The following is a 6,568-nucleotide window of genomic DNA, read 5'->3' as shown; positions in this document are numbered from 1 at the left end:
AACAAGTCTCTAGTACTGTGTTGGAAGCCCAGTCAAATCCAGATGAGCTTCTATTTTTGAGAGAATATCTAACATTCTTCATTTCAAAAGGAGAAATAGGTGACACATCCATATGATTAAATTTAATGTAAGTTTCCACTACGTTTAAGAAATGATTATTATATGTATTTGCTACCTGTGACTGATTATGTACAGCCTTTTAATGTAATTTAATAATGACATTATCGTTTTCTGTGCCTTGTTGTCCTGTCTCTCATTTCACTGCATTCCATGTAGTTCTAAGTTTGCTGTCAGAATTACTGATTTTGACGTAATTTGCTCATTCCTTGATGTTTTCATGCGTTTCCTTAATAGTATGGAGTAGTTTTTGTAGTGTGTAGCTACTGCAAGATCTTAACCTGTCCTTGCCAACAGATACATTTCCCGTTTCCATTCAGAAGCTCCTTCAACTCTTCAGGCAACTATGTTTCTTTACGTGGCTGTTTACTGCCCTTTTTGACTAGCCTATGTGGAAAGCTATATTCGAACAATAATATGATTTTATAACAGAATAAATAAAATTTTATATCATCCTTTGGTTTAAAATAAATTTCATCCTAGGTCATCTCTAGTAAACTATTCTTAAAAGCGTTTGTCTTGGATTCATTAATTATTCTAACTTATTTCCACTGGGGAGTATCAATACTGTGAGCCACTGTCTCATTTATCATAACTAGCAGCACATCATGATCAGAGGGAGTATAGTTATTGTCTTTCTTTCAGCTTCATCAAAGACGACATAGTCAGTTAGGGTAGTACTGTATTTACCCACACTTGATATAAACTTAATTGTTGAGGTCAAATTGCAGCAGCCAAATAAGGTTTCGGGATCATTGTTCCTATCAGAATCCATTAGAAAATTTGAAATCGCCACAGAGTATTAACTGTTTGCTGCTGCCTGACAAATAGTACAGTAAGGAACCTCTATTACTCATAAACTTTCCAGTGGAGATCTATATATGATTACAATTAAAAGGGAACTATTTTTCAGTATTAAGACAAAACTGCACTCTTCTATGAGCTGACCACTACAAAATGATATTGCCTTAATGTTTGTGAACTTTTGGTCTGTCTATGCCACAGTTTATCCCTTACCCATATTAGTTCTCTATGAAAAAGATGTTACAATGTAATTTTTCACATTTAACTGCTCTAAACCTGTGGTTATGTGGTGCTCAGATAGGCAAAAGTATATCTGTCTTTTCAGAATTGTCTAACTTTTCCAAACACACAATACATTCTTGTACCTAACAACTTACAGAAGATGGTACGTAACATATGATAAGTTTTGGATAAAAAAAATTATTCCACTGAAAGTACATATGTTCCCTAGTTCTTTGATATACACTACATTCAGTTACATGTATACTAACTGTTCTGAGTGTTTATACTGATGGTTTTTAGAGTTTCGATGTTCCTGCACAGCCACATCTTGAAAAAAAGTTAAATAAGTGGTAACATTAAAGAGAAGTTCTTGGAAGCAAGATAATGCACGATGATGTATGTTCACTTGTGAGGTCTGCCATATGTTCACTTGTGAGGTCTGCAACCCCCCCCCTCTCTCTCTCTCTCTCTCTCTCTCTCTCTCTCTCTCTCTCTGTGTGTGTGTGTGTGTGAATGAGTATACTTCCTGGAACTATTCACTACTCAATAAGCTCATTCTACAGTCTCTTTTGAACATCTGTCTCGTGAAAAACTGCCTTTAGATCAGTCACTGTGTGCTGATGAGACGATATCTCTATGGATCATTCTCCCCAATGTCTGCTGCGCATGTTTGCTACAGTTGACAAATAATTCAATGTAGGAAGAACACTTTAATCAACAAATAATCATTGTGAGAATAATCTGTGAATGAGCTATCCTCTGCGACATCCTTACAATGTACAAAGAATAAAAGTGAAATGGAAAATATAATCCTTTTGTTACATATTTTTGTGATGTTTTACGGGTAGGATTCCCAAAACATTTTCGTGGGACTGTCCTGCAACTTTATTCAATGGTTAGCGTCGTCTGTAATGAATAGTGCCTGTTTTACAATGGCTGCATCGATTGTAACATGGAACAACGTCCCACACAGGAGACTGAATCGCGAGATCTGATTTAAAATAATATCACACGTGCTGCTAACGCTGTAATCTTTAATTTTGTGATAACATTACAAGATGAACGCTTACTTGAATGCTTCAGCCCATTAGCTGCACACTAAGTGTTATTATTTTAGTCAGTCTCGTTGGTTCCGCATTTTTTTTGTAAAACTGATTATGTAGCTACCATTATGTTTATTGTTCCAATTTATATCGTTCTTTTCTGCTAATTAAGTACTTCTTGTGTACACCAGACAGCAGAGCACTCAGATACAACCTACAAACAATAGTATTTTTATTAATACAGAGGCCTTATTTTGTGACTAGTCTCCATTTTGTGACTACTCTCCATTACTTACCGAGCAAATGGAGTAATTGCAGAAAGAAGAAGAAATCGAAATAAGTTTTCGTGTGAGGAGGTACTTTCAAGAAAAGGGTAAGTACAGAGATACTAAAGCGTTTAGCAGTAAAGAAATGGTACTTATCAGTGCAACAACATTGAAGTTTATGATATGAAACAATCAAATAACAAGGTGAGCGTACTAGTAAGCGTACAGTCAGTGAAGTACTTAACATTATAATCATAGGAGATTGTGTATTACATGGAATCTTTTGAACAACAGGCTATCCGCTAACATGACGTGAGTGAAATCAAGTGCATACAGAGCGCCCTAAACACGCAGTTAGGGATACTCGTTTCAATAATTAGTCTTTAGAGATGCAAAAAATGGATATTAGAAATGTACCAAATTGTAGCTACATAACAGATTAGAGAGAAAAAAGTGCTAAAATCTTCTGGAAGATTAAAATTCTGAGTTGTATTGGAACTCATCACCTACCACCTTCTCTCAAACATCCCTTGTATTTTCAAGCTCTACATAGAATGTCTTTAATACTTGCTGGATTTGTACACTTTGTAGATCGAACATCGTGAATGATGAAACTTCCTGGCAGATTAAAACTGTGTGCCCGACCGAGACTCGAACTCGGGACCTTTGCCTTTCGCGGGCAAGTGCTCTACCGACTGAGCTACCCAAGCATGACTCACGCCCCGTCCTCACAGCTTTAATTCCGCCAGTACCTCGTCTCCTACCTTCCGAACTTCACATTCTATGGTGAATGATGGTTGGTATAGGTTTCCAGACTTTGCAATGAGTGCAGCGCTACATTGCACTGAAGCCTCGGGACAAATATACCTTAAGTAATGCTGTAAAAGTCAAGTAACCTCAAATACCTGACATTGGCAGAACGAAGGGTTTAAATGGTATATATCGGATTGTGATAAACATTTATATACAATGATGCAAAGTTCTGACACGTTACGTGAAGAACATGCCAGACTAAATTCGCAAGATATACTGCATTAATACAATGCACATATAAATATAATTTCGGCTCTCTTTCTAGTAACCATTTAAGTATGTGCATCGTTGTGATTTTGCAGGTGGAAACTCGAGATGACAGCATTGTAACAAATTCGGCAATCACCATAGTACACCTGACCCACACGTTACAGTATGTTATGCTGATTATGGATGGATGCACACGGGATGTCGATGGGCTATTAAAGAACAAAACAGATGTGAATGTAATACCATATAGGCATCACGACTCTTAATGATACTAAAATTTATTTAGCCAGAGACAGTTTCGTAAGGTATGTTCTCAGTGCTGGTCGCATAGTAGATTGTCAACCTGATACCTACAAACCCATGAAGCAGTATATAGAAGGGAGTAAAAAGCGCCTTTCTGCGTTATTCATTTTTTTTAATTTCTTTCTAATTGCCAAGTAACGTCATAGAAACACCAGCAAAGTTGACTTATTCGTTATTAAAGCCATTTTAAACCTTTCAAACATATTATCTTATTTATTTATTATTATTTAAGCATATTATCTTATTTATGTACAGTGTAGCCAGTTCACTTGTACGACAGATGTAGGTCTTAAATCTGTTTTCATTTTTATTTAATTCCTATATTGACTGGAAAAACACTTGTAACAAACTGTATTAAAGTAGTTACAGAACTTCCATAATCGGTCATGAAAACGTTATGAGTAATAAAATTTTATTTAAGAAAGACTGCTGACTCACTAAGTCATGATTGAGTGCTGAGAGAATAGGTTAATCTCCCATGTTAACAAAGGACACCTTTCATTGTCAATGTCAAGATTTTCATCCTCAGATTCACTCCAAGATCAGTGGATTCACTGATGACTTCACTTCCTGTGCTCCTAAGCTGAAGGTCTGTGTGAACACCTCCATCTGAAATGTACTGTAGGGTGTTTGAATGTCAGAGAACAGTATCTCAAGTGTCTTAAGAGATGTTCTGCATATGTGTAAATTTTAGATATCAAAAGAAACTCTGGCTGAACATTCTTGGTAACTTATCCTGATTACTAGTTTCGGTTCAGGATCGCTTTCAAATCATCCTATAGGATATAAAACGAAAATTAGAGTCATTTATGATAGTGCTGTTACAAAATTATTTAGTGCATTTTAAAAATACAGAAGATATCAATTCAAACATAGCCTACATACTGGAGAGTCAAAAGTGTGTTTCCCAAAATATAGGAACCATACCAAATAACAAACATATACATATAACAAAGTGCAAATGAAGAGTTATAAAGCATACAGATAACTGGTAGTCTACTCCTCCCATTGCCATAAGGAACTGTCTGGAAGGGGAGGAAATATGTTTTTCATTCAGTACTGTTATTTCCAGTCATCAAAAATACAACAAATAATACAAATACAAGTGAATCATAAGATTAATACTTTTAAAATTTTTGCCAAAGAAGTAAAATAAATAACTGTACCATACAGTAAGGTACAGAAGCACCACAAACAGAGCATATGGCCAAGTGGCTCGTAAAAATCATTAAATGTGAACCAGAACATTAGTATTAAAAGAAAACAAACAACTGGACTGCAACAATATTCATTGCTTCCAACCGTCCATGAGTGTAAGAACTTTACCATTAGAAACATTACAGAATCATGTTAACATAAGACAATTTTTAACATTTCCAGGCAGGCACTGGAGGAGTTTATGGACCACCTAAACGGCATACATGAGAATATCACCCTCACGATGAAAGTAGAAGAGAATGGCTGTATTCCATTCCTGGACATACTGATCAGGAAGAAAGCGGATGGCACGCTGGACCATTCAGTATATAGAAAGAAGACGCTCACAGACCTGTACCTCCATGCAACCAGCTGCCACCATCCGGCGCAACGCCAGTCAGTACTGACCACCTTGGTACATAGGGCGCGCGTCATTTGTGACAAAGAAAGCCTCTCAGACGAATTACACCACCTAAGAGAGGTATTTCGGAAACACGGGTACAGTGAAACACAGATCGGTAGGGCCTTCAAGAGGAGACAGGCTGACAAATTTCAGGAAGAGGAAGAAGAGGAAGTTAACAAGAGACTCGCCTTTCTTCCATATTTGGGGCCCATATCAGCCAAAATCGGGGGGCTACTGAGAAAATCAATCATAAATACCGTCTTCCGACCACCGCCGAAGACGAAAGAGCAGCTGGGCTCAGCTAAAGACCCACTCAAACTCAACACACCTGGTATATACAGCATTGCCTGCGAATGTGGTGTACAGTACATTGGACAAACGCAGCGCTGCATCTCGAAAAGGTGCGAGGAACACACCAGGCATGTCCGACTTGGACAGATAGAGAAATCAGCTACAGTGGAACATAGCATCAGAGAAAACCACACCGTTGATATCTAGAACACCAGGGTCCTGTGCCGAGCCGGGAGCTATTGGAACAGCGTCATTAAAGACTCAATAGAATTACGGGTCCACGAGAATCTTGTGAACAGGGACGAAGGTTATCAACTGAGCGCGGCCTGGAATCCAGCATTAGCCGCAATACGCCAGGAACGCACCAAGAACCATCCAGCTCACGAGACGCGACCGGAATGCTCTGACGCAGACACGAACGGCGCACACGCTTCCCCCTCCACCCCGCCCGCCGGCTCCTCTGGACGCAGCCTCCCGCGGCCAGGTGGTGGGGGCACGTCGCAGGTATAAAGGGACCGGCATCCGCAAAGTCTCGGCAGGCACTACGCCGCTCGAAATCCTGGGAGAACCTATCCCATGGAGTGGGACGGCGAAATACCTAGGGGTTACCCTAGACCGCAAGCTCACCTGGAAGCATCACATCCGTGATGTGAAAGGGAGAGCAATTGGACGCCTCCGCGCCCTGTATCCACTGCTAAACCCGCAGTCGTCATTGCCACCGCAACACGGCATCACGCTTTACCTAACATTGGTTCGCCCACTGTTAGAGTATGCGGCCGTGGTCTCGGGGAAAGTCGCAGATGCTCACATTGTGACTCTGCAACGGATACAGAACCGCGCCCTGAAGACTGCTATGCATCTTCCGAGGCGCTTCCCGACGCGCCAACTCCACGAGGACA

Source organism: Schistocerca nitens, chromosome 5 (genome assembly GCF_023898315.1).
Source record: "Schistocerca nitens isolate TAMUIC-IGC-003100 chromosome 5, iqSchNite1.1, whole genome shotgun sequence".
In the NCBI taxonomy this organism is placed as follows: Eukaryota; Metazoa; Arthropoda; class Insecta; order Orthoptera; family Acrididae; genus Schistocerca; species Schistocerca nitens.
The sequence above is the reverse complement of the archived record's forward strand: the minus strand, read 5'-3'. Positions refer to the sequence as shown.